Source organism: Dermochelys coriacea, chromosome 3 (assembly GCF_009764565.3).
Source record: "Dermochelys coriacea isolate rDerCor1 chromosome 3, rDerCor1.pri.v4, whole genome shotgun sequence".
Taxonomy (NCBI): Eukaryota; Metazoa; Chordata; order Testudines; family Dermochelyidae; genus Dermochelys; species Dermochelys coriacea.
The window spans coordinates 162,054,725-162,082,618 of record NC_050070.1 but is presented as its reverse complement, the minus strand read 5'-3'; the positions used below and the strand labels follow the sequence as shown (position 1 = coordinate 162,082,618).

The 27,894-nt window shown below is 43.0% G+C and overlaps 1 protein-coding gene across 10 annotated transcripts in view; it reads left to right on the top strand.

Moving 5' to 3' along the window:
• Nucleotides 1-27,894, top strand: part of DISP1 (dispatched RND transporter family member 1) — a 162,034-nt gene that overhangs the window by 64,975 nt on the left and 69,165 nt on the right. For 2 of the 10 annotated variants that reach the window (XM_038393947.2, XM_038393943.2), the window contains one exon: nucleotides 24,250-24,301. The exons of the other annotated variants lie outside the window; for them this stretch is intronic. The gene's annotated coding sequence lies outside the window, so the exon portion shown is untranslated. The remainder of the gene's footprint in view (nucleotides 1-24,249; nucleotides 24,302-27,894) is intronic. 10 annotated transcript variants of the gene reach the window in all.

Below are 27,894 nucleotides of genomic sequence, written 5' to 3'. Positions count from 1 at the left end.
CATGAAAGGTTTTCCTCCTTCCCCCCCCCCCCCCCCCCCCCCCCCCCCCGCTGCTGGTGATGGCTTATCTTAAGTGATCACTCTCCTTACAGCGTGTATGATAAACCCATTGTTTCATGTTCTCTGTGTGTGTGTGTGTGTATATAAATCTCTCGTCTGTTTTTTTCCACCAAATGCATCCGATGAAGTGAGCTGTAGCTCACGAAAGCTTATGCTCTAATAAATTTGTTAGTCTCTAAGGTGCCACAAGTACTCCTTTTCTTTTTGCGAATACAGACTAACACGGCTGCCACTCTGAAACAGGTAGGAGTATGTAGTCAACGGTTGTTTTTTTTCCCCATATTGAAGCTGGTTCTCTCGAGGTATTAGTGTGGCCTGTTCCATGATGCAATCTACTTCCCTGGTGGAACGTTGTTGTTTTGGTAAAGGCATTTTTGAGTATAGTGAGGTGTGTACCCTGGACAGTCTCCTTGGAGCATGTTCTGTGGTGTCTAGCTGAAGATAACAGATTTCTTGGTTTGTTTGGGTGGTTTCTAGATCTGTGAAGGTAAGTGTGATGATGTTTGTAGGGTTCCATTGTTGAAGCTAATTGTTGTGTCCATGAAGTTGATGCTGGTAGGAGGGTGTTCTGGAGAGAGTTTGACAGATGGGTGGTGGGGATTGAAGTTGTCTGTCCAGAGAATGAAAGTATCTGGCATATTATTGAAAGGGACCACTTCAGACAAAAAATCACCACATACTCTCGCACACTGGAAAGAAAAAAATAATCAGGAAACCTACCTGGAAATCATACATGAAACCCAAACTACCCAAAAAAACCTGATGACAGTTATCCAACACAAAAACAAAAAGCGGAACAAATTCCACAGCCCACAGAACACTACCTCAGGGAGAAACCATCGCTCCAAGACCCACTCCCAGACACCCCAACATCATCAATTTATCAAAACTACCGGTAACTGGCGCTGCGTTATCTGTTCTCTCCAAAGGACCGAACTGCTGCCCCACCACAGAACCTGATACCATACTAAAATGTGGAGAACTAGAAGAATTCTTTCACAACAATGACACCTCCCAACCAATAATCATAAGAAAAAAGAATTATCTGACACCCCACAGTAGGCAAAATCACACACTTGATCATTACATTAATTGTTTCAGGGGAAAAAATTGACTGTGAAATGCTTAATCACATCCACCACAGTCTCTCCACTGCCACAAGAACAGCTATACAGTCTCTGAACTCCAACCAGCAGATAGTGATCAAACCAGCAGATAAAGGGGGTCCCATCGTAGTTCTCAACTGTGATGATTACAATTCTGACACCACCTACTATAAAGAACTCAAAGATCCCAAACCACGGTTCACCCAGGAATTTAAGAATATCCTCAAATCCTTTCCCAAACAGCTCCGAGAGAGTCTACAACCTCATCTCCCAATAACCCACCCCAGAGATGTTCTATATGCTTCCCAAGATATACAAACAAGGGAACCCAGAGAGACCATTTATGTCTCTCCACAGAACTCTTACTGAAGGAATATCAATGAAGGAATATGGTCCAAGGAGAAACCATCCTCAGATCACTCACTATACAAAGGACCAGCTTCCTCCAGGGCACAATTGACCTCCTCCAGAAAGACACCAACATTAATCACCTCCCCCAGAACACCATCCTTGCCACCATGGATGTCACTTCCCTATACACCAAAATTCCTCAAAATGATGGCATCACTGCCTGCCTCAAATATCTACAAGTCAATGGACAGTGCTCACAAATACATTTCTGGTTAATCACCAAACTCATCCATTTCATCCTCACCCGTAACAGTTGTACATTCAACAATAGTTTGTCCAAAGAGCAGGAACAGACATGGGTACTTAGATGGCTCCCCAATATGCCAAACTCTTCATGGTCCTCCTCAAGGAAGAATTTCTGGACAAATACACTACAAAACCAATGATATACCTGAGATGCATGGATATTATTTTCCTCCTCTGGACAGACAACCTAAACTCCCTCATAATTTCCACCACTTCAACAACCACTACCCATCCATCAAACTCTCTCTAGAACTCTCCCGCACCAGCATCAACTTCCTGGACACCACAGTCAGTTTCAACAGTGGAATCCTACAGGAAACTCAAGGATCACCACACTTACCCTCACTGATCCAATAACCACTCTGATCACACCAAGAAATCCGTTATCTACAGTCAGACACTCAGATACCATAGAATATGGTCCAAGGAGAAAGGCTGGGATACACACCTCCCCACACTTAAAATCACCTTTACCAAACAAGGACACTCCACCAGGGAAGTAGATCACATCATGGAACAAGCCACACAAATACCCCAAGAGAACCAGCTTCAGTATGGGAGAAAAAACCCTCTGACCACACACCCTTAGCTGTCATCTATCACCACGCATATTGAAAGATCTGACTAACATAGTTTCGTGATGGTCACAATGCCTCCTTTAAAAGTTAGTCACTGATATAGTCATTTAAAGTAGAGGTTCTCAAATTGGGGGATGCAGATTGTGTTCTTTGAAGGGCATGAGATGCTTTGGGGCAGGGGGGAAATGCACACATTTTATCCTCTGCAATGAATAACAAGCAAAGTTGATTCCTCCAGACATATCAGGTCCTCAGATGGCACTCTGCATTTGACTCTAGCTTTCTGTTAAGCTTGCATAGTATTACACAAAGGCGTTATCTGTACATTAATCCGTTTGCTATGACATGGTGTGCACATTTAATTGGAAGCATTGACCACAATCACAATTTTTCTTTTGATCTTAGTATAATGGATTGTTGGCTCATTCGTGAAATGTGTGGAATTGCTCTGCTCCAGAAAACAGGCGCACTCATCACACTAGTAACAACAGTGTGATGCCGGGAAGCAGTATCTCACTTACTATATACTTAAATGCCTCTGTTTGAATCAATTCCTTATTGGTTTTAATATTTAGTGAGAGTTGCATGTTGATTTTTTTTTTTTTTAAATCTGTATATGTACTTGTGTGGCAGGAGAGAGGGTGTAAACTACTACAGACACAAAGAAGAGGGGTCTGATCAAATACATTTGAGAACCACTAATTTAAAGCACAGCAAAATTCCTGTTTTCTGTTTCTCCTTCTTACCAGTTTAGGCCGTGTCTACATTAGCAAGCTTACAGCGGAAAAGCTGTACCGATATAGCTGCCCTGTTGTAAGATTGCTTGTGTAGCTCCTCTGTGCTGACAGGAGAGAGCTCTCCCGTTGATGTAATAAAGCCACCTAAATGAGCAGTGGTAGCTCTGTCTGGGAGAGTGTCTCTCCTGCCAACATAGCGCTGTGCCCATGAGTTTTTTCCCACACCCCTGAGCGACATAAATTTTGCTGACATAAGGGGTAGTGTAGCCCCATGACCTTAGATTGCTTTGCGACTATTATAGCCTAAATATGGAGAACTTGACATATATTTCATAAATGAGCTGTATGGTGGCTGACATTTCAGTATTGTAGCAAATACAAGTGCAGTGAAGTTCACTGTAATAATTAAAAGGTGAAACTGGTGAATGGGATGGCGTTTTGGTGCGTTAATCTGTGGAATCAGCATGCATACAGAAATATTTTAGTGATTTGTTAGAACTGTCTCCTGATTCTAAACATTATGAAATGATAAATAGTGTTTATCCTGCTAGATTTACTGTACACTGAGCCTGCCAGTGAAGACGGATACAGGGTTTTCCCTCCCTCATTTTGAAGGACGATGCAAGAAACTGCTGCTTCTAGAAAACCTGCCCACAGCATGAATAAACCTTTTGAACTGCCAGTCTGACTCAGAAAGTGGTATGATCCAAAGGCACTAGGGAAAGTAAGGCGGAATGGAAATAAGTGATCAGGGATAGGGGAAAGAAAAGCAGAAACAGGGAAGAGTGCCATGTTTTGGAGGGTGGGGAGAGACAACTGTTGGTAGACAAGCAGTGCTGTGTGAAATGGTTTTGTTACACAGTCACATCTACAAAACTTCTCTTCTGGTTTTGTTGAAATTATGACTTGTGACACTTGTATCATTGGCTGAAAAACAAATTTAGCAACTGCCTTCTTCCTTCCCCCATCTCTAATTTTTTCGAAATAAAAATTAAAGGCCCCACAATGCACATGGGAATGTATTCATGAATCATTAACACCCCCCCGTTGTGTGTTACTGCTGGATTATAATCTGTTTTGTGAAGAGGGCTTTATATTCACTTAATTTTTTTATATTCCTTTATCAATTACTGTACTTATCTTAACAGGTGTCTATAAAATTACAGGATATTTGGGGGCACTGGAATAACTATCTTTTCCCACCACAGTTTAGAGCAACCATGGAAAAGATTCTAGCTGGATAGTGACTGTGGCATGAGAGCAAAGAAATACAATGCCATGGAAACTGTCACCTCTGTGAGACACATCACCTTCATATTGGTGCACATAACAAAATTCATGTGGTGGTAGTGGGGCCGAGAGGTTCGGAGTGTGGGAGGGGGTTCAGGGCTGGGGCAGAGGGTTGGGGTGCAGGGATGTGAGAGCTCCAGATGGAGGGGTGGGGCCGAGGATGAGGGGCTCAGGGATGGAGCATAAGGGTTGCGGGGGGTGGCTCCGGCTGGGGGTGTGGGCTCTGGGGTGGGGCTAGGGATGCAGGGTTTGGGGATGCAGGAAGGTGTTCCGGGGCTACGGTGGGGAGATAGGACTCCCCTCAGCTCTCTTTCCATGCAGCAGCACTTGGGCTGGGGGGGGAAGGCACCCCTCTGCTGGCCCCCCACAGGTCTGGGTTCGGGGAGAGCCATCTGGGTTCGTGCCGGGCCACGCTGCCCCAGCTGCGACTACAGCTGGGTCTGTGTCTGGGCCTGAGCCAGGCCACCGCGGCTGGGTCGGGGCCAGGCCACCCGAGTTCAGGGCTTCATTTAAAAACTATGGGTTCAGGGCTGGGCCGGGCTGTGCCCTGTCCCTGGCTGAGGCTGGGTCTGCTGCGCTGCCCCGACTATGACTGGGTTTGGGCTGGGCCACCCAGGTTTGGGTCTGGGCTCAGGTTTTGAGCCGGGCCTCCCGGGTTCGGGTCTGGGCTTGGGTCTGAGCCGGGCCGCCCTGGCCGCAACAGGTCCCTGTGCAGGTTCCCTGAGCGGCCTGTATGGTGCTAAATAGGGTGCTGCGCAGCCACCCAGCCTACAGGGAACTTAGTCTCTTAGTAACACAGAATAATTTGAAAACTTTTTAGAAAAATTCTCAAGTATTTTTATGATTATATAATTTTAATGAGGTAGATATGATCTTTGGTTTTAGCCTCTTTTAATTGTTCCATATGCGTTGTTTCTTATACACATTGTAATGTATATGGAGACATGGCTTTTTCACCACCACTATATACAGAATCCAGTGCTGGTCTGACTAGGAGGAAGAAATCTTTCTGTCACAGTTTTGTATTTTAGAAAGGAAAATGAATTCAGCTTAACTTTTGCCAAGAGGGGATACAGAAAACTGACTTTGTTTCTAGTAGCTTTCTGGTAGCTTTTGTGTTTACTATCTTATTTAGGCTTATTGTAGCTTAACAAGTGATTTAGTTTTGATTTAAAAATCAATAAAAGAGAAATGGAGCCTCTCTCCTGAGGGTCACCAGTTTGAATGCAGCCTATATCTGCCATGAGAAGGTTTACTACCACAGTTGGCACTAATGGTCAATCTTGTTGGCAGTCTCTGCAGAGATGGCAGTGATTCACTGGCCATGGAAATGAAACTTGAATTGCTTGAAGGTTGAGTTGTTTCCTATGCTGTTCCTGTCCAGTGAATAGACAGAAGCCTTAAATCTCCAGGACCTGTTTGTTATCTAAGTGCCAACTGTGTGCTTTGGTGTTGTATGAGGCATGAATAAAACACAAGTGAGGAAACTTAAGCACCTATTCCCCCAGTGAAAAGGTGCAAAGTAATCTTAAATTTAGTGAAGCATGATTTTCATATGTCCTTTCCTCAGTCTTGTCTGAGAAAGCTATAGTATTTATTTCTTTTTATTGAACACCTTTCTAAAATATCTGACAACTTGAAGCTTTGGTACATTCAATATAACTTGATTTTTTTCAAAATAGAAAACATTGTTTTCCAGTTGAGATTCAACTTGATCATATCTTCATTTAAAAACTATGTAAAAATGCAGGAACCTACAGTTTTCTCTAGACTCTTAATCACTATCTTTAAATTCATGACACCAGGGTATGCAAGGAAGGAGTGCTCAATAGCTTATACTAGAATGATCATTTTAGCTTTCATTTTACATTTATTAAAGATTAGTTTACACTGTCATGAGCAAATTATCTCTTAAATCCAGTTTTTCTCCAAGAAAGTGTGAAAAAATTGTCTATGTCTTGATGTCTGTGCAAATCATCTGCACTAGAAAGGAACTATGTTTCATTCCATTTTAGTAAACTGGGAAGGGAAAATATTTAGGACTGGTCTACATTACAGAGTTAAGTCGATGTAAGGAAGCTTATGTCGAAGTAACTCTAAGTGTCTACACTAAAATGTAGCTCCCACTGATGTAATTCGCCCACTAAACCGACTTAATAACTCCACCTCCATGAGAGGCTTAGCACTTAGGTCGATGTAGTTTGATCGACTCAGTGTCCGTGTAGACACTGCATTGCTTATATTGACAGTTGCTGCCTTTCAGAAGCTGTACCACAATGCCCTCGCTGACAGTTAAATTGGTGCAACGCTCTTGGTGAGGATGCGCACTGACAACATGAGCATAGTGTGGATGTGCAAAAATGATTTAATTACTGCAGTGGAGGCTGTATGTTGACAACTTAGGTTGACTTAATTTTGTAGTGTAGACTTGACTTTAGAAGCACTGTATAACAATAGTGGAAGGAGGAAATTAAAGTTTTTGCGATCTTGTGCTGAGATACATTTGGCTTAAATTGTAGGTGGAAAAATTACAGCTTTTTAGTAGGTTGATTAAAATATTATTTAAATTTGGGATTAAATAAAGTAAATTTAAATATTTTATATCTCAAAACAAAATTTCTGCAACTTGCAATCTGATTTTTGAAGGGATGGCCAGTTTGTTTAATTTGATTTCTTGCTTTCATGTCCATACACTTTATGCTGCTGTTTGGTTGCTTTCTAGAGCAGTGAGGTCACAGACAGACACAGTATTTCACCAAATTTAGATAGACTGATAGATTCGTGAACAAATGACTCCTTTATGGAAGACTGACTGCTACTGCTGCCATGAGAGCCAGTGGAATCTAAGGTTAGCAGCAACAGAATGAATGAATATACCTAGTAAAATTAATTTCAGATTGTGATAAAGAAACTTGTGGGGAGATTGTAGTGACCCCTATAATTTAGGTTGCTGATGTTTTATCATTGTAAAAGATCCTTGCAAACACTTTTTTTTGAAAGCTATAGCACCCTCATTGTTTTTAGGAGGCCTTAGAAATTCAGCAGAGAGTGTGAGTCCTTTTCTTTGGCCCATGAAATTCGATTCAGGTTTAGCTGTTTTAAACTGTTAAAAATCACCATTTCCCTGCTGTAGTTTGTATTTCTCTGGAGATATTGGCATCATGCCCAAATAAATGAACCTGAGCATTCTGAAGAGCTAAATCCACGCTGCTGCCAAAATTTGCCATATGGTACGTGACTGGTACTTGGGGTATGCAGTGTTGTTATTGCCATGGTGATTCTACCTTGTATTTAGCTGTGACATTCTGAGTATGTTTCCCAGACCTGATGAAGAGCTCTGTGTAAGCTTGAAAGCTTGTCTCTCTCACCAACAGAAGTAGGTCCAATACAATACAGTACCTCACCCACCTTGCTACTTTTGGGTCCATTTACAGGTGATTTTTTCTTGCAGTGATTTTTCTCCTTATCCCCAGGTATATTTGCAATTTAAAAAAAATTCCATTCCAGATTCAGAGGGTTTAAGACCAGTAGAAACTATTCTGATCTCTTGCATAAACACAGGCCATAGAACAGTGGTTCTCAAACTTTTGTACTGGTGACCCCTTTCACATAGCAAGCCTCTGAGTGCGACCCCCCCCCCCTCCAACTTAAAAACACTTTTTAATATATTTAACTCCATTATAAATGCTGGAGGCAAAGCAAGGTTTGGGGTGGAGGCTGACAGCTCGTGATCCCCCATGTAATAACCTTGCGGCCCCCTGAGGGGTCCCGACCCCCAGTTTAAGACCCCCTTCCTTAGAACCTCACCTAGTAATTCCTGCATCAAGCCTATAACATCTGTGTGAACTATAGCTTATCTTGTAGAAAGACATCAAGTAGATCTGGGTGATGAAAAGTAATTCAGTTTCATAAACGATTTTGATATTTTGAAATTTGGTTTAATTCCAATTTGGAATGAAAACCAAAAATTTCAAAATTCTCAGTGAAAAGGAATTGAACCTCACATGGGGGACAGTTGGTCTTGCAGGCTGCCATGGACCCTCAGAGGCAGGAGCGCGGGCTGCTGAGCCCTGAGCCTGGGAGCTAGTGCGCTCAGCTCCCCATCAGCTTGCCAAAGAGACCTCCCAGGAGCTGGGGGGTGAGATGGCAGGAAGCCAGCCAGGCTTCTGAGAAACCTGGGCTGCATGGGCTCCGTTTTGGAATTTCATAAAAATTGAACCATTTCAGCAAAATATTTCAATTTTGACAAATCTGCAAATTCCGATGGAAAAATTCTAACTAAACGTTTTTTCAGTTAGCTCTAATATGAAGTCTTGATTTTCAAGACATCAAATAATGGAGACTTCACCATACCCCTATGGAATCTCTTTCGATAGCTAGATATTGAGAACTCCTGATACAGGAGAATGAAGCTCTCTTTCTCCCTGCTTGTTGACTTTCAAAACATCACTTGATGTGCTGAGAGCTAACTGAAGTTTCTAATAACACTATGATGTCATTTGCAGCATGGAAAACAAGTCCCCACAAAATCCTGAAAAGTAATAAAGTACAAGTGTTTAGTAGAGTGTTTAATAAAGTAAAGTGTTGTTTGAAGATGGAGTAACGTGGACCACCCTTGGACTGTAAATGCCAGAATTTCTTAGGAAGAGAGTTGATATTTGAGACAGGGGAATACTACTGTGGATTTGTACTGATTTTGAAGTTCTTTGGTTGTACTAACCACACCTCAGTGCTTCGTTCCAGGAAGTATCCTGTCATCTGTTAGCTGACTCTTACTCATTTTGTAAATCTTATGAAGTGGAATAATTCAAAATATATATATATTTTTTTACTTCAACAGGGCCATTTGTGCAACCTAGAGATCTGCAGAATAAGCCCAGTGCCAGAGGTAGTTTAAGGCCACTTAGAATATTCTCTTATGCCACAGTGGTATGGAAAGTGACATTTCAGAGGAGAGATCAGTAGCCTGGCTTGTTAAGAGGAGCTGCTGTGCCTCTCAGAATAATCAGTGATGGATCTTGCAGGTCCTCGTTGACTACCTCTCAAAGCTTTTGCAACACTGCTCTTCTCCGGGCCTTCATGACAAATTGAGGGGAGCAAGTGATTGACTGATGAAAGAACTTTTAAAATATTCAGCACAACTTAATGGGAGTAAATTTCTGTTTGTTTAAATGCATGAAATAGTAGACTTTTTCCTAAGAAGTAGCAATGTACAGCATGTATCTGGGGTTAGAATGTGGTATAAAACATTTTTGTACTTTTAACAGTTCTTGAGATAGCTAACACTAAAATAGGTCAAAACTGAACAGAGCCTACTGAACAGAGCCTGCGGTGATGGATGCATTCAAAATACCTGAATGGAGTACAGGGAGAAGTGGAAAGAATTCTGGTCCCACTGAAGTCAGTGAGAGTTCTGCCACCTTTTTTGTAATTTTGTTCTAAATTTGTGTATGTATCTAGAGATTTATAAATCTGTTTTTTCTTAAACCTAGTGCTTGTGAGAGAGTGAACCCCAGAACAGCCACTGGACTCTTACAACAGTAGTATTTTTGGCACCAATTCAGGATAAAATATATTTTGTGTGTTTTTGTATTGTCTAGGCACCAACAGTACACGATCACACATTTTTATAAAGCAAAGGAGTAATTTCTGGGCCTTAGACCGGCATAATGTTCAGTCTTTACCATAACTTCAGGCAATCTTTCAGCCTCAGAATCTTCTATTCTTAGTCCTTAGTTCACAGGATAAATAAAATACTCCTCTTGCAAGTGTCATATGGTCTAACACTTCCTGCAATGCAGACCTCTACCTAAATCATAATTAACTGGGAAAACTATATTGTCTAGACCAGTGGTTCTCAACCAAGGGTACACATACCCCTGGAGGTACACAGGTGTCTTCCAGAGGGCATATCAACTCATCTAGATATTTGCCTAGTTTTACAACAGGCTACATAAAAAGCACTAGCAAAGTCAGTACAAACTAAAATTTCATACAGAAAATGACTTGTTTATATGGCTCTGTATACTATACACTGAAATGTAAGTATAATATTTATATTCAAATTGATTTATTTTATAATGATGTGGAAAAAAGGAGAAAGTAAGCAATGTTTCAGTAATAGTACTCTTTGACACTTTTTTGTATTTTTATGTCTGAGTTTGTAAGCAGATAGTTTTTAAGTGAGGTAAACCTGGGGTATGCAAGACAAATCAGATGCCTGAAAAGGGTACAGGAGTCTGGAAAGTTTGAGTGTCACTGGTCTAGACCTACCACAGAAAGAAACTGTGAGGTTTTGAGGTCAGGCCTTTTTCTGCTACTCATGGCATAATCCCCTTATAGCCGCAGTCTTAATTTGGTGATTAAGCCTAAACACAAAAATTAGCCACTATCCAAAGGGATTAACATCAGGGGGCCTGTCATTACCAGGTATCTATATCAAAGGCATCACCATGGTTGTGCTCCTTGTTAGTATGAAGTGAAGAGGCCAAGTCTGTACTACCTTTATTTTCTGTCGCTGTTCAGGTCAGGCAAGGCATGTTGGCAAGTCATTGAAGTGGGGAGGAAAGTTGGTACTACTGTTACCCATACGGCACCTATTTATGCTGATAAAAGGAAAATGCATGTTTCCAAGCCGGACTGTCTGCATCTGCATCTGTCATAACTAATAAACTAAAAATATATATTTTTAAAGTATTTAAGTACTTGCTTACAGATGAAGGAAGACAGAGGGAGAATATCTAAAGAAAGTGTAGGCTTGGCAATGAAATTGGTGAAAAATATTGTTCAAATTATGTTTTACATAACTTGACAGTGCCCTTTTTTGAGGTTCTAAGTGCCTGTAAATCCTCTCCTTTAGTTGGATTTTTTTTCCTCCGTGGATTGATAGAGGATAATGACTCTGCTTTTAATGATATGCATATATTTAAATCCAGTGACAAAGTTTCTCTCTTGTATGCTGTGGCTGTCATGCACAGTAAAAGGTTACAATTAATTTATCTAGAAAAATGCAAAACACTTAATTGATGCTTTCTGGGTCTTGTATATCTTTTCATTTCATCATGCTCTATTTGGGGTTATGCTAAAATCTGGCATTAAAATGTACTTTCATCACCGGGCAGTCTCATATTAAAGTGATTTTGAGTGAGATAACTGGAATGCTGAAAATGTAGTCCATTAAAGTAACTGAAGTTTATTGGAGTTCATTTTGCTTTGCACATGTGAACTAAACAGCCGGATTTACGCATATTCAGTGAGTCTACTAGACATCTTTGCTCAGTATATTACCAGATGGATTACTTTTATTGTATTTCTCTTATCTGTATTTCTGCTAAGTCTATCATAGAATTTAAATACTATGCTGAAAAGGAGCATCACAGACTTTATTTACATCCTCAATTTACATATGTTGTTTCTTCCATTCATTTTTAGCACAGAACATTAGTTGGATTAAGTGAGTTTGGCCCAATGACACTTCAGTAATAAGGATGACTTTGGAGCATACCTGTAAAGGAAGATGTGAAGTTTGTTAGACTGATTGTTCTTTTCTCCAAGGGAAATTGTAAACTCTTACTTAAAATACCTAGCTTTAGTTAACTTCTATGTGATCAAGATTGTGCATGAATGAAAAAAGTAATTAACAATAGTTTTATTACTGAAACTTTTAAATGACAAGGCCTAGAATAATCCATGGGTGAAATCTGTAGATTGGTTACCTTTTTGAATTTAAGATTGCAGTGTTGTTGCATGTCTCCTATGAACATATTATTAATTAATGGTAGGGGGACTTTCCCTCTTGGAAAAAGCCTTCTGTTTGAGGATTCTTTTAAATATGGTGACCAGGAACCAATTTGTGTAATTCTTGGAAAAATGATTTTTAATCTCACTTTCTAAATTCAGAAAAAGAAAAGGAGTACTTGTGGCACCTTAGAGACTAACAAATTTATTAGAGCATAAGCTTTTGAGAGCTACAGCTCACTTCATCGGATGAATAAATTTGCTAGTCTCTAAGGTGCCACAAGTCCTCCTTTTCTTTTTGCGAATACAGACTAACACGGCTGCTACTCTGAAACCTTTCTAAATTCAGGTTTGTCTTACGTTTTTAGGAGGGAAATTTACACATCTCAAATAACTGGAAATGCTAAAATGTGGATATAGAACTTAATTTACAGTGTAATATTTGGGGATGCAATAAGTCAGGCTATTTCTCAATTTATAACCTTTTAAGTGAAGAAAAAAACATAATTTGTACTTTAATGAAAGTGCAGTAATTAAAATCACTGTGTTAAAACAATTTTTATGATGTTTACCTCTAATTTTGACAGTTTAAAATTCACTTGTCATTAGTTAAATTTACAGTGGCAGTTTTAGGTTTAGAGGAAGCTCTAATGAGTAGCTGTAAGAAGTAATTCAATGAACCTGTCACTAATCATTTTTATTCTGCAGCTAATAATACTGGGTTTAATCCAGAAACTGAGAAATTCCCTCGGCGAAGAGTTTTTGTTGTTGAAATGTATGGGGGTATGTGTAGTAAATTTAACTGGAATTAGCTATCCTTTGTATTTTAAGAAGATATAGTGGCTTTCTCTAAGCCCTGTACAAACTTGAACAATATACAGGGTAAGTCAGTTTTTCCTGAAATATTCTTCCATCAGAATTCTAACAAGACAACATGTTTAAAAAACATGTCACTGTAAATAGTCAGTAATACAACTTTTTTTGACTGTCATTTGTGCTTCTTATTCTGATGGCTTGCAAACTAACTCATGACACTCGATATTCTTAAAACAGGCTCTATAATGAGAAGCCCAACCAGTTTATTTATGATCTGTATATTCTTCTGAAAGTATGGACATTTACTTTCTGACCATTGTGCACAGTAATCGAAAAACTTACCAGTGTTATGAAGGCTGTATACATGATAAAGATAACTAGGCTCTCTGATTGAACAGTGACAAATTTCTATGCTGAAAGAGTAGTATAGTAATTTGGGTAAAAATGAAAAATAGAAATTTAGATTCAATTCTGGAAATGGAATCCCTTTAGTTATTCAGAGTGGGTGTGGCCTCAACAGAAGCAGTGCAGGTTCTCACCAATGTCTTAACTCTGACTTGCAGAGACCAATTCTAGTGATAGGAGGGTTGCTCAGTTCAGCATAATGCAATTTGTGGTGGATCCTGTGAGGAGTACAGGCAAACACTAGGAACTAGACAAACTAACTTGTGGTAATCTACCAATTTGGGTCAGCTTTGAATTAGTGGGGTGGAGGCGAAAAACTTTGAATTTAATCACTAATGTTCTGAGTCGGTCAGCCCCATACCAATTTAAAACTTTGAAGCAATCTGTCAGTCTTTCTAAATAACCATAAACTAAATAAAGCTCATCATCACAGTATGTTTATTATAATTGGAAACAGTTTGGGGTTTTTATAAAGAAGTGTTGTGACCAGAAACACATCGTAATCCTTTTGTTTACTGTAAGAAAAATACAAATGGGTGAAGGACTCAGCAAAATGTTTACCCAAGAAAATTGATCATGAAACTTTCCTTATGACTGGAGTTTTTTGAACTTTAGAATCTGAAGAACACTATGTAGTAAAAAAATTAAAAAAAATTTTTTTTAAATGGTGGGGGGGAGGCATGCAATCACATACACAGAGACCCAGCTCTTGTAATTTGAATAGAAATGTGCTGTGTGTACATTAGTTAATAGAACAATGGAGTATATAATTTTCCAGCATGCAAAAATTCCGGATAAATCTATGAATGGGCTGCTTAGTAAATGGCATAAAATACAAAGTTGTGGCTCCTTTTACTAATCAAGAGACTTTTGCACCACATAAATATTTGAGAATTGTATTGATGCTGGGAAGGGTCAATATTACTGTGGTGACAGGTACAATGTAGTAATATCTGGCTGAAGCATGTTGAATACTGTAGACTAAACATGGCTGTTACATTAAATAAGATTTAATGTAAAAAAGTCTTCACATTTTAATATTAGAACACTGCTTTTTATTCAACAGCTTGCTGCTACTTAGCTTTATTAAGGATATGTCTACATTACAAATGCTACAGTGACACTTCTGTAGTGTAGATACTTGCTATAGCGATAGAAGACTTTTCCCCTTGCTGTAGTCAATACACCCTCTCCAGAAGCAGTAGTTAGGTCAACTGAAGAATTCTTGCTCCTGTGGGCATTCTGCGCCAAAAAAATTAAAATTCTGCATACAATATTTTAAAATTCTGCAAATTTTATTTCTTAAATAAATGTGGAGGATCCAGCATGGCACTGGGGAGTACAGGCCACTGGCTGCACAGAGGTGGGAGAGCACTGTGCAGCTCCCCTCCGGGACATGGACTCAATGGTGAGGCTGCACCCAACTCTGACACAGATTAAGGACCCGGCCAGCCCCAGGAACATCCCAAAGCCCTGCCCCTCTGTGTGGGCAGGCAGGCTCAGCAAGGCAGGCTCCAACTGTGGAGGGGCTTAATGTGAGGGGAACCAGGTGTGGGTTGAGAGGGTTGTGTGTGGGGCAATCTGGGCGCAGGTGGCTCAGTGGGGGTTCTGGATGCACAGGGGCTTGTTGCGGGATTCTGGGTGCAGTGATGATGGGACTCTGCAGGGGGGTCCTGGCAAAGATGGTTGGAGTTCAGCGGTGGTGGGGTGGGGGTTTGGCTGTGGGGGAGGGTGACAGGTTGGGTCACAGAGACCCCCTTGGAATTGCCAGCTGATGTTCTGAGACAACCTCTGAGTCCAGTTTCCCTGCCAGCCTGGGAATTTAGTACACTGTCTTATTGAGCCAGACTGCTGCAAACACAGACCCAGGTCTGAACCACGTCTTCCAAACGCTGCGGGTTTAACTGAAAACAGCTTAAGAAGTGCTCTTGTCTCCACCCAGATACCTTGTTCCAAATGGGATTCAAACCCCAAATAAATCAGTTTTACTCTGTATAAAGCTTATACAGGGTAAACTCGTAAATTGTTCGTCCTCTATAATACTGATAGAGAGATATGTACAGCTGTTTGCTCCCCCAGGTATTAATACTTGCTCTGGGTTAATTAATAAGCAAAAAGTGATTTTATTAAATATAAAAAGTAGTATTTAAGTGGTTCCAAGTAATAACAGATGGAAAAAAGTAAATTACCAAGCAAAATAAAACAAAAATACGCAAGTCTAAGCCCAATATAGTAAGAAACTGATTACAGATGAAACCTCACCCTCAGGGATGTTCCAGTAAGCTTCTTTCACAGACTAGACTCCTTTCTAGTCTGGTCCCATTCCTTTCCCCGGGTACAGTCCTTGTTCCAGCTCAGGTGGTAGCGAGGGGACTTCTCATGATGCAGCCCCCTTTGTTCTGTTCCACACCCTTATATATCTTTTGCACAAGGTGGAAATCCTTTGTTCCTCTCTGGGTTCCCACCCCTCCTTCTAAATGGAAAAGCACTAGGTTAAAGATGGATTCCAGTTCAGGTGACCTGATCACTTGTCACTGTAAGACTTCATTACCCACTTGCCAGCACACATGCATATAGGAAGAGTTACAAGTAAACAGAGTCATTTAGAACCAATTGTTCTGGTTAATGGGAGTCATCAAAATTCCAAGCCACCATTAATGGCCCACACTTTACATAATTACAATAGGACCTCAGAGTTGAATTTCATATTTCTAGTTTCAGATAAAAGAATGATACATTTATACAAATTGGATGACCACACTCAGTAGATTATAAGCTTTATAATAATACCTTACAAGACACCTTTTGCATGCAGCATATTCCTGTAACATTATATTCACATATATAATATGTGAATTTTATTTTCTATTTTCATTAGCATATTTTCATAAAATCATATAGAGTGCAATATCACAGGGGGATAGAGCTTGGCAGGTGGGTCTGGGTGTGGAGGACTCAGTGAGAGGTTCCAGATGCTGGGGGAGTGGGGCTCAGTGGGGTGGGGATTCAGGTGCAGGTAATTGGAGCTCAGTGGGGTGGGGATCCAGGTGTGGGTGGCTTGTTGGGCTGATCCAGGTGCAGGGGGAGTGGGACTCATTGGGGGGGTTCTGAGTGTGGGAGAGTTAGGCTCGGCGGGAGAGTCTGAGTTTGAAGGGGTCTGGATGCATGGGGGTTGGGCAGATAGGGGAGCAGCCCCCTGCACAGGGATCCCTCTCCCTGCAGCTGAGGAGCAATGGGTGCAGGAAGCGGGGGTGGGGAGACTGGGAGTTTGCAGAGCTTCCTGCAGCCAGGGAAAAATCTGGGGGTGGGTCTGACCCGGCCCCCGATACTGTGCAGGAGAAGAGGAAGTCCCATCCTCCCCAGCCCAGCTGTGACTACCAACTAAGCCCAGAGAAGGGTAGGAGTCACCAGCCAGGTATTCACCAGTCCTGCCTCCTGCCCCACAGTGATTTACCTCTCTGCCAGCTGCTCTGGGCACCCAAAACATACTGCTGGGGAGGGTTGCATGACTGCTCTTGTGGCTTCCCTTTGGTTCCCTGTCAGAAAGTCATTTTTCTGTGGGGAAGCAAAGAAAACTGTGGGTAACATAAATTCTGCGCAAATTCCCCCAGGAGTAAATTCTTCTGTTGACCTAGCACTACCTACAGGAGGGCTTAAGTCAGTTTAACTACAGCTATATCTACACTAGAAATATTACAGCAGCACAGCTGCAACTGCACTACTGTAGTGTTATAGTATGGGCAGTTACTGTAGTGGCAGAAGGAGTTTTTCTGTCACTGTAGTAAATCCACATTTCTGAGAGGCAGTAGCTCGGTTGACAGGAGAATTCTTTTCTAAACCCCTAGCACGGTTTATGCTGGGGTTAGATCAGTTTAACTGTCTCTCTCATAGGGAGACATTTCACATCCCTGAGCAACACAACCTGTTCAACCTAAATTTTAAGTGTAGACCAGGCCTAAGATTACGAACGCTGAAATCCTGAATGCAGTACATAGCCCAACTAAGTGGGCTGAGAGGGGAGTTGGGAAGAGGAGACCAGTTTTTTCTTCAGGTTGTGGAACCTCTCTGCAGCTGCTGCTGCTGTCTTATGGCTACAGTAGTCTCTGAAGATGCTGTGTATTTCTCACTTTGTGTTTAGTCTAGGGTGAGATGGTATTTTGTCACTGAATCTGTACTAGGTGGAGCCACTGGTCCATGCCCAAGCTCCCTTCTGTCCTGGAGTACAATGATCCCCCACAGGGCTGTACTCTCTGGTGTGCAGGGTGCTATAAAATCCCTGTTCAGCCTTTCTAAATCCTCTCTTCTTACCAGGGGAGCGACAACGGTTTTGGTGCTTTCAGGGTTCCCAAGGCCGGGCGGGGCGGGGGGAGGAGAGGAGAGGAGAGGGCAGGAAGAGAAGGATGTTTAAGGAAAATTTTATCTTAAGTAGGGCTCTTCTTTGAGTGATTGTTCATGTCCATTTCAAGTAGGTGTGTGCGCGCCGTGTGCACGCCAGGCGGAAGTTTTTCCCCCTAGCAGCATCCGTAGAGTCGCCTGGGCACACTTTGGAGTGGTGCCTTCATGGCGCCCAATATCGGGCCCCGCCGACCCCCACCCTCTGAGTTCCTTCTTACTGCCCGTGACAGCTAGCTGGAACTTGGCTCATTTTTACAGCAAGCGCCTTAGAAGTGTCTTTGTTCTTACTGTACATAGTTCAGTAGTTATTCTCTGTAGTTGTACTAGTTCATATAGCTAGTAGTGGTTTGTTAGATAGTTCGTTTCCCCTTGGGGGGTATGCCCGGGTCTCCGGGGTTTAAACTCTGTGAGTCCTGTGGAAAGTTTATGCCCAAGAGTGATCCTCACTCATCTTGCCTGTGGTGCTTTGGTGAGACTCACCAAAAGGACAAGTGCCGCATTTGCAAGGATTTCTGCCCAAGAACCCTTAAGGACAGAGAGCAGAGACTAAAACTCCTGCTCATGGAGGCAACTCTGAGACTGTAATCTGATCCGGGACCCGACAACTCGGCACCGAGCATGTCCTCTTTGGTGCGCAGCACTCCGGCACCAGCAGTGCGTGAAACGGGCCCAGCTAAAGACTCTAAAGCCCACCGGCATCGCCACTACTCAGGCCATAGGGCGTCGGCCTCAGTTCGGCACCGGAGATGGAGAAGAAGAGACTGGTGAGAGACCAATCATCCCCCTTGAAATCTAAAGGGCCAGTGCCGTCCGTGAGTGGACAGGCCACCTCTGCCTTGCTTCCGCTCTGGGTTTCGTCGACTCCTGCCCTGGCCGGGGTTCAGTTGAGTCCAAACCCTCCCTGGTCCCCAGACCATCTGGTGGACATACAACCACCATCGATGCTGGAGGCATTCGAGGCGGCAACGGACCTGATGTGCCTCCCGGTGCCATCCTCCCCCCAAAGGAGGGACAAATCTCCGGTGACCGCACGCCCCCTGTTCCACTCCAGCGGTAAGCCAATCATGATGGCCCATCGGTCTCCATCTCCAGCACCGCCTGCACAGACACAGGAAGCGCGCTGCTCCCTGGAATCAAGTAGTCGTTCGTTGGTGATCCAGGGGACAGCTCCTCCATGGTAGTCTTATTCAGAGACCTTGGAGTCGGAGTTGGACTCAGCTCCATCTAGCAGATCGCGGAGCAGAAGGTCAAGGTCCAGGTCCCGGCGCAATCACCAACCATATCTGGCACCGTGACAGCAACAGTAGGAACCACCTGCTCAATGGCCCTTCTGGACACCCTGGGCGTACCATCAGAGCCAGGGTCAAGTCCATGGTCCGCACTCCAGAACGGTGTTGGTGTCCTCGGCGTCGTTCATGCCACAGTCAGCGCCGGCACTGTCGATGATGGTGCCGCCCTCTGGTGGAGTGGCCCCGCCATCTCACATGGTTTCGGCACCAATACCTTAGCCAGCTCCGGCACCAGCTCTCCAGGTGACTGCACCGGTGGAAGCCTCAGCTCCATCCCTACCGACCCAGACGGTCTCGGTCCCGCTGGATTTATCTTCCCTGGCACCGGCTTCGGCGCAGAGTTCTTCATTGGTACCGGCTCCACAGCCCGAGTACCGCTTGCCGAGGTACCCCGGGTGGGGGGGCCGAAGGCAGTGAACTGGGCCCACCTCCTGTTCTCTCTTCCTCATCCTCACCCGATGAAGCGGTTGTGGGGACTTCAACGCCCCAGCTTTTGAGGGCAATCGGGTTCTTCAACAGCTTTTGAGGCAGGCCGCCCAAAGCCTGGGGATTCAGGCAGAGGAGGTGGAAGAGGATTTAGACCCTGTCATAGACCTCCTGGCTCCCTCCAGCCCATCCAGGGTTGCATTGCCATCTATCAAGTTGATAACTGAAACATCTAAGAAATTGTGGCAAACTCCAGTTTCTCTGGCACCTATGGCCAAGAAATCTGAGCGCCGCTACTTTGTTTCCTCTAGAGGGTATGAACATCTTTATACCACCCTCCTCCGGACTCTTTGGTTGTCGACGCGGCCAATCAGAGAGAACGTCAAGGGTTTCAAGGATCCATCCCTAAAAACAGGGATGCTAAGAAATTGGACCTGTTTGGCTGGAAGGTCTACTTGACAGGAGGCCTGCAACTTTGTATAGCCAACCAGCAGGCCACAGTAAGCCGCTACGGGCATAACACCTGCTTGTCTATGGCTAAGTTTACAGAACTTCTGCCCCAGGAAGCTCGGGGGGAGTTCTCTGCGCTCATGGAGGAGGGAAAACTGGTCTCCCCAGCGTCTTTGCAAGCGGCCTTGGGCGCGGCAGATACAGCCTCCTGCACTTTGGCCACAGGGGTAGTTATGAGGAGACGCTCCTGGCTACAGGTCTCTGGTCTTCCCCACTAGGTCCAGCAGACCTTCCCTTCAAGGGTGTAGCTCTCTTCTCTGAGAAGATGGATAAGACTTCACAGCTTGAAGGACTCGAGGGCTACCCTTCATTCGCTGGGGCTTCAAATGCCTGCTACCCAGTGCAGACATTTTCGGCCTCAACCTGCTCCTTGTCCTTACCAACCCCAAAACCGCCAGGATGCTCCATGTAGGCAGAACAGGAGTACTCTGAGGAGGCAATGTCCTCCCTCTGGACAAAGCTCGGGCCCCAGCCCAGGGCCCCACCGGGCTCTAGACCACCCTTTTGAGGGTACGGTCGAGGACGGCTTGCCAGTACGACCTTTGGATCCTTCCCATATTACTTTCTTGTCCTGTCTATCCACTTTCTACCGTGCCTGGTCTCGAATTACTTCAGACAGATGGGTGCTCCGTGTGGTAGAGAAGGGATATTCCATCCAATTCTGTACCCTCCCAGCCCCCCCAACCCCCTTTCCCATCCCTCTTCAGGGATCCCTCTCATGAGCAACTTCTAATTCAAGAGGTGCAGTCCCTCCTCCAAGTAGGGGCAGTGGAGGACGTTCCTCAGGAGATAAGGGGCAAGGGTTTCTACTCCCAGTATTTCCCCATACCAAAGGCCAAGGGGGCCTCAGACCCCTACTAGACCTGTGATAGCTCAACAAATACATAAAGAAACTCAAGTTTTGCATGGTCTCACTAACCTCCATTATCCCCTCTCTGGATCCAGGAGACTGGTAATCCGCCCTCGACTTGAAGGACATGTATTTTCATATTGCAATAGTCCCACATCACAGACACTACCTCAGGTTCGTGGTGAATAGAGGCCACTACCAGTTTGCCATCCTCCCGTTTGGACTGTTGACTACCCCCCGAGTATTCATGAAATGCATGACAGTCATCACGGCGTTCCTGCGCAAGCGCCAGATGCAGGTTTTTCCATACCTTAATGACTGGCTGATCAAAGGTTGCTTGAGAGCCCAGGTGGAGGCTCAGGTCGAGTTTATAAGGAGGACCTTCCTCAACTTAGGGTTCCTCCTGAATGAGGAGAAATCTACTCTGTCCCCAGTGCAGAGGATAGAGTTCATAGGCGCGGTCCTGGACTCTACCCAAGCCAGGGTGTACCTCCCGGAGGCCAGGTTTCGCTCACTTCAGGACATCATACAGAGCCTCAGACTGTTCCCCACGACGTCTCAAGAAACTGTCTAAAGCTGCTGGGACACATGGCCTCCTGCACATACGTGGTGCAGCATGCCAGGCTCAGGCTGTGCCCACTCCAGTCTTGGCTGGCATCGGTGTACTGACCAGCCAGAGTTCTATTGGACAGGGTCATAATACTGCCCCGCCTGGTACTGGACTCCCTTCTATGGTGGCTCGACCCTCGAATGGTTTGTGCAGGGATGCCTTTTGCCAGCCCTCAGCCCTCGCTCACCTTGGTGTCAGATGCCTCGGATCTGGGTTGGGTAGCTCACCTAGGGGACCTCAAAACCCAAGGCCTCTGGTCTCCGGTGGACCTCGCTCTTCACATCAATGTCAAATTGCTGAGGGCATGCTACGCTTTCAAAATGCACATAATGGACAACACCTCAGCGATCTTTTATATCAACGAACGGGGGGGTTCATGCTCCTCTCCCCTGTGCCAAGAAGCCCTTGTGCTGTGGGACTTCTGCATAGAGCACTTAATCTACCTGCCAGCTTCATACCGCCCAGGGATGCGAAACACACTGGCGGACAGCCTCAGCTGGACCTTCAATGGCCACAAGTGGTCCCTTCAGCCAGATGTGGTGAGCTCAATCTTCCGGTTCTGGGGCTCTCCCTGGATAGACCTGTTCGTCACTCCGGGCAACAGGAAATGTCAGACATTTTGTTTCCTCGGGAGCCACGGCTCGGGGTCCATCGGAGATGCCTTCCTTCTCTCATGGAAGGGCTGTCTGCTATGTGCTTTCCCACCCATCTCCTTAGTCCACAGGGTGCTCCTCAAGACCCACAGGGACCAGGCCTGAGTCATACTAATAGCACTGGCGTGGCCACGTCAGCACTGGTTCACCTTGCTCCTGGAAATGTCCATAGTGGCCACACTCACCTTACTACTGGTCCCCGACCTGATCACGCAGGACCAGGGTGGACTCCGGCTCCCAAATCTGGAGTCGCTCCACCTTACGGCCTGGATGCTCCACGGCTAAGTGCCACAGAACTGTCTTGTTCGGACCAGGTCAGAAAGTCCTCCTGGGTAGTAGAAAGCCCTCCACCAGGGCAACTTACCTGGCCAAGTGGAAAAGGTTTTCCATCTGCGCAGAGCAACGTAGTTAGTCGCCCTCCTCGCCTCCATACCGTTTATACTGGACTACCTCCTTCACCTAAAGCATCAAGACTTGTCCCGGTCATCAATAAGAGTTCACTTGGCCGCTATCTCCGGCTTCCATCCGGGCTCAGATGGTCTCTTGGTCTTTGCCAACCCTATGGTCAGTCATTTTCTCAAGGGTTTGGACAGGCTCTTCCCACACATGTCAGCCTGTCCCCGCCTAGAACCTCAATTTAGTCCTCTCCAGGCTTACAGGCCTGCTATTTGAATCTCTGGCCAACTGCTACCTGTTATATCTCTCATTCAAGATTGCGTTCCTCGTGGCAATTACCTCGGCTCAACAGGTTTCGGAGCTCAGGGCCCTCACATCTGAGCCCCCTTACACAGTTTTTCATAAGGATAAGGTCCAGCTCAGGCCTCATCTGGCTTTTCTCCCGAAGGTAGTCTCCTATTTTCACATGACGCAGGACATCTTCCTCCCAGTGTTTTATCCCAAGCCACACTTCTCTAATAGGAAGAGCAGGCTGCACTCACTGGACGTGCGTAGGGCCTTAGCCTTCTATATAGAGAGAACTAAGTCGTTCCGGAAGTCCATCCAACTCTTTGTAGCTGTAGCGGACAGAATGAAGGGCCTCCCGGTATCCTCTCGATGCATATCATCATGGATAACGTCCTGCATTAGGGAGTGCTATACCTTGGCAAAGGAGCCCACTCTGCAGATAACTGCTCACTCTACCAGGGACCAGGCCTCCTCTGCGGCATTCCTAGCACAAATCCCTATTCAGGAAATTTGCAAGGCAGCCATGTGGTCCTCGATACATACATTTACGTCGCACTATGCAATTACACAACAGTCCAGGGACGATGCGGCTTTTGAGCAAGCAGTGTTCTTTTCTGTGGATAGCTCCAACCCTACCTCCTTAGCTCTAGCTTGTGAATCATCTGCTTGGAATGGACATGAACAATCACTCGAAGAAAAAATGGTTACTCACTTTCTCGTAACTTGTTCTTGGAATGAACATGAACAAAACATCTTGAAGAACAACAGTTACGAGAAAGTGAGTAACCATTTTTTCTCTTTCTATAGTTAAACTGGTTGAGGTTTAGATCCCTTTCAGATAGTTTAATTCCTGTTTGGGAAGTATTAAGAGAATTGAGTTGTTACATCTTATCTGTTTAAAAAATAATAATTCTCTAGTGGTAAATGGAAATGTAAAATAAAATAACTGTCACCTAAAAATAGATATAGCTCATACAAATAAGTATAGCTCAAAACAGGTAGCCTTGTTTGTTTACCTAGTAATTGTACACGGAGAGATCTGTTTTTAACAAAAAAATTATAGCCAAAATAGTCAGAATTCAGCTTGATTCTGAACTCTTTTTCTTAGCCAGATGTCCCATTGAACATACCGAGCTCAAATCTCAGATATACTTCAGGTCTGGCAAGCCTTAAAATGAATCTTTTTGGACAACTGGCCATGCTGGAAAGACCTAACTTTCAGGATAGTATGTGGGAGTATGTTGAACTGGTCCCAAGCAAAAAAGTGTGTATGATTTCAAAAATAATTTGGGGGGGAGTTTTAAGTGTTTGGCTGTATTGCAATACAACTTCCTGCAGCACCTGTGTTTTTTCCTAGGAGTTTTGAGATTCCTATCAAAGTAGCGATTAGTCATGTATAGTTCAGGAGATCCAACAAGAATATAACCCAAAGTGGTTTGGTTTCAGGTAATTGATGAGCGCTGCCGCTTTGCTGAAAACATTGGATCGAGTTTTTAAGGTATGACTTTTCTGAATAAGTGTAAGAAGCATGATACAAAAAGGATAGATGTTGCATTTGAAAAATCGTGCAGACAAATAGAGAGGCTGCAGTACATTTTAAGAGCCAGATATGATGCATATATTTAATAATTTAGGTTTGTCTGTTATAGGGTTTGAGACCTACAGTAGTAAATGTAAAAGCATGTTTGTTTCAGATTTGTTTTAGAGAACTGTGTTTGAAATGATGAAGTCCCCATTTTATTATATATGAAATAATCTTGTTTTGATTTTGAAAAGTGGTGACTTTGGTGTAATCTAAATAATGTAAAGTCAGAGAGTCCCAGAGAAATCTGACATCTCCTTCTAAAGGTACTAAATGTTAGTGGTCTGAAAGGTTCTTGATTTATCTGAATGCATGAGAAATTCCCAGGCTCCCATATGTTTGCTAAGAGACAACTAGAAAAGATTGACTCTGCATTGCAAGAGCTATGTTTGGGCAACCCTCTCAAAGGCAAGCAGTCTAGTGAATAAACATTAAATTTGTGCTCAAATAACATTTTCTCTTGCCTTGTCTGCTTGGACCTTCATTAGTGTGTCAGCAAAGCGAAGATCAAATAAAACCTTCTGTATGAGCTGTAGCAGTGTCTGTTTACTCAAACCACTTGGAGCTCTTTTGTGAAGAAGAAAAGTAATCTGGTGCTTATTTCATTTCTCTAATCAAGAAAGGTGGGGATAAACTGTAGGTGCTGAACAAAAGCAGGGCGGGGGGGAAAGTAGCTTGTGCATTATTTGAAGATTTGGATATTGCTTTTTGGAAATCCCTTGAAAAAACAAGAGATTAGAGTGCTTGGCATAGCAGTTTTTTGACTGACTAAGCAGTAACCTCCCAGGTTGAAGTTTGAACTCTTCATTCGGTAGAAGAAATGTTTGAGAGCTACAAATGTTGCATAATTTGCTCTTAATTGAACACTTCCAACTTTCTGCCTTCATCCATGAAGAAGAATAACAAAAAAAGAATAGTTCTGAACTCCACAGGGTATGTATTATATGTATTATTATATTTTTGTGGTCATAGTAAATTCTGATTTTAAGTTTAGTGCTTTTGATGCTTAAAGACAACAAATGTTCTGTACCTTTTAAAAATCAGTACGCTTGGTACCTGAATTCATACAAACAAACAACGTAGGCATTTTTATTATCTGAAATTGGAACATGAATTTGGACAAAAAAATTCCTGTGGTTACATTAACTTGGTATAGTTGCAGTTACTTTTTTTTTTTTTTTTTGACTACTGTTATTGCCTAAATTTTTCCAAATGCTAGGAGAAAGCACACTTTCATGTTGTCTGCATGGTTAATTGCACTAGTCATAAGTATGTGATATTTGCTATAGAATCCAAAGTGCAAACAGTTTTACTATAGCATCATGATAGTACTATTAAGTGGTTAGAATATTAATGTTGTACAAAGGATGGCTTACTACATATCGCTATTTGCATCATTTGTTTTTTGCGTATACAGATAAAGCACTCCTTTATAGCTTTCCCTCCATGGTAATTTATAGAACTGCCTAGTTTGATATTCTGTGTGTGCAGCTTTAAGTAAGATTCATATTAGTTATAGCTCATAGTGGAAAACATACACCTGTGGTAAAGGAATGTGCATAAAAGTATGCAAGTGTGTGTGTAAATATGTTTTTACAGCTGCACTTCAATGTAACTTGTTCTCTGTTTACAGAATCATGCAGTGCATTTCGGTTAATAACAGAACTATTAAACTTTGCTTTGAAAAATTAGGTACCATTACTAGCAGGTACCTAATGAAACCAATCAATTTTCCTCTTCAAATAGACTTTGTTTTGAACAAGATGCGCTCATATCATCACTTGAAAATTACTTAAGATATTAACAACTTGTGTCTTAACTTGTAAGCTTTGCTTTATTTATGAAGGCATTTTTGCATAGTCCACATTATTTGCACAAGAATATATTAAATCTGAATTTGCTGCTTGTGATACTTTCTGCTTAATAAATTGCTTGGATTTTTTTTTTATTTTAAAAGTATAACTATTGGCTCCCAAGCCCATGTATGGGGGTAAGGGGAAAGTGTTAGTTTGTTAGTTGTGCATAATTCTGTCGGAGCTAGGACTCTGTGGTTTTTGTGGAGCAATGTAGGGCTACTTCCGATTAATGTCAATATTAATGCAAGGACATTGTCAGTAAAACATGTATCTCCATTAGATATACATTGAAGAATCACTTAACTAATACTGTAGTTTTCCTACTCATCTACAAGTAGGCAATGTGTAACAAATTAATTACTAGAATACAATACCTATGGGGTAAGATGCAGCTATAGACACAGTTAGGATGTATGGTACAGCCAAGTTGTTCTCAAATACCAAAGTCTGAGAATCACGGCTGGAGAGAGTTGCTTGTTGCCATTTTATATAAAAACTAGAAAAACATGATTGTCATACTTGGAATGGCTTAAAATATTTAATAAATAAGTAACCATTATTTCTATCCTGCTGTATTTGGTTGCAGAACCATAGTGATTTGAATGTCTACTCCAGTCAGCATTGGGACTGCATAGTACTGGGCACTGCATAGATGAGTAACACTGACTTGCCCTAAGAAGTTCAACTCTTATTTTGTTACAACACTCTCTGAAATAGACACCTTCAGTCTGCGCTACTTTGTCTTCAGTATCACTTAAGATGATGCAACTTCAAATATGTCCTTTTCACTGTGTTTAAACAAACAAATCGTTAAAGGTGTCTAGTTCTGTTTAATAGAGTCTTAGAACTTAGGTTTGATGGATTTCCTGCTTCCAAAATGTTCTAGATTAAGAGCCTGAAAGCATCTGTTTATCCATCGACCAAGTTACAGCATGGGCAGTATCGACCCCTAACGTTTTCCTTTCTTACTCCCCTCTCCGCAATGCATTTTCACTGGAGTTGGAAAGACCGCTTCTTGGGGCTTAAGTGTAGGCCAATCTCTACACTCCATTTGTTCTCCAAGCTCAATTTCTTTAGGGTGCCTGTTGTGGAAAATTTTGTGATAAAGGCCTATTGAGTGGGAACTGCATTGGGACCACCAATTTACATCACAGCTACTGACTATCAGAGAGCAGTAATCTTTGGCCCTCACTAAACTGGGGAGATTTCAAACTGGCAGCCTAAAGCTGAAAGGCCCAGTACTTAATTCCTATGGATATAATGATTCCCTATGTTAGAAGAAATTTGCATATGTATCTGGCAGTCTTGTTAGATTTGTATTTGTATAAACATTGCTGAAAAGAAAGGATATTTAGATGAATGCCAGTATAAAGCAGCAACCATTTTAAATATCTTGGATCCTTTCCATACATTCCCTTCTCTCCCACCATATCTCTTAACTCTTTCCCCTAATCCACAAATATGACAAAAACACACATTTATTTACACAGAAGTACATATGTACATTCTTCGGTTCCTTTGTAGTTTTGTTTTCCTTCTCCCACTCCAATCCCTTAGAATAAGGCAGCTTGAGTTACTCAGTTTGTGTTTTTATTTTTATTTATATAAAAAAGGAAAAAAATAAGTGGCTCCTGCTCCATCAGTGTTTTCTCC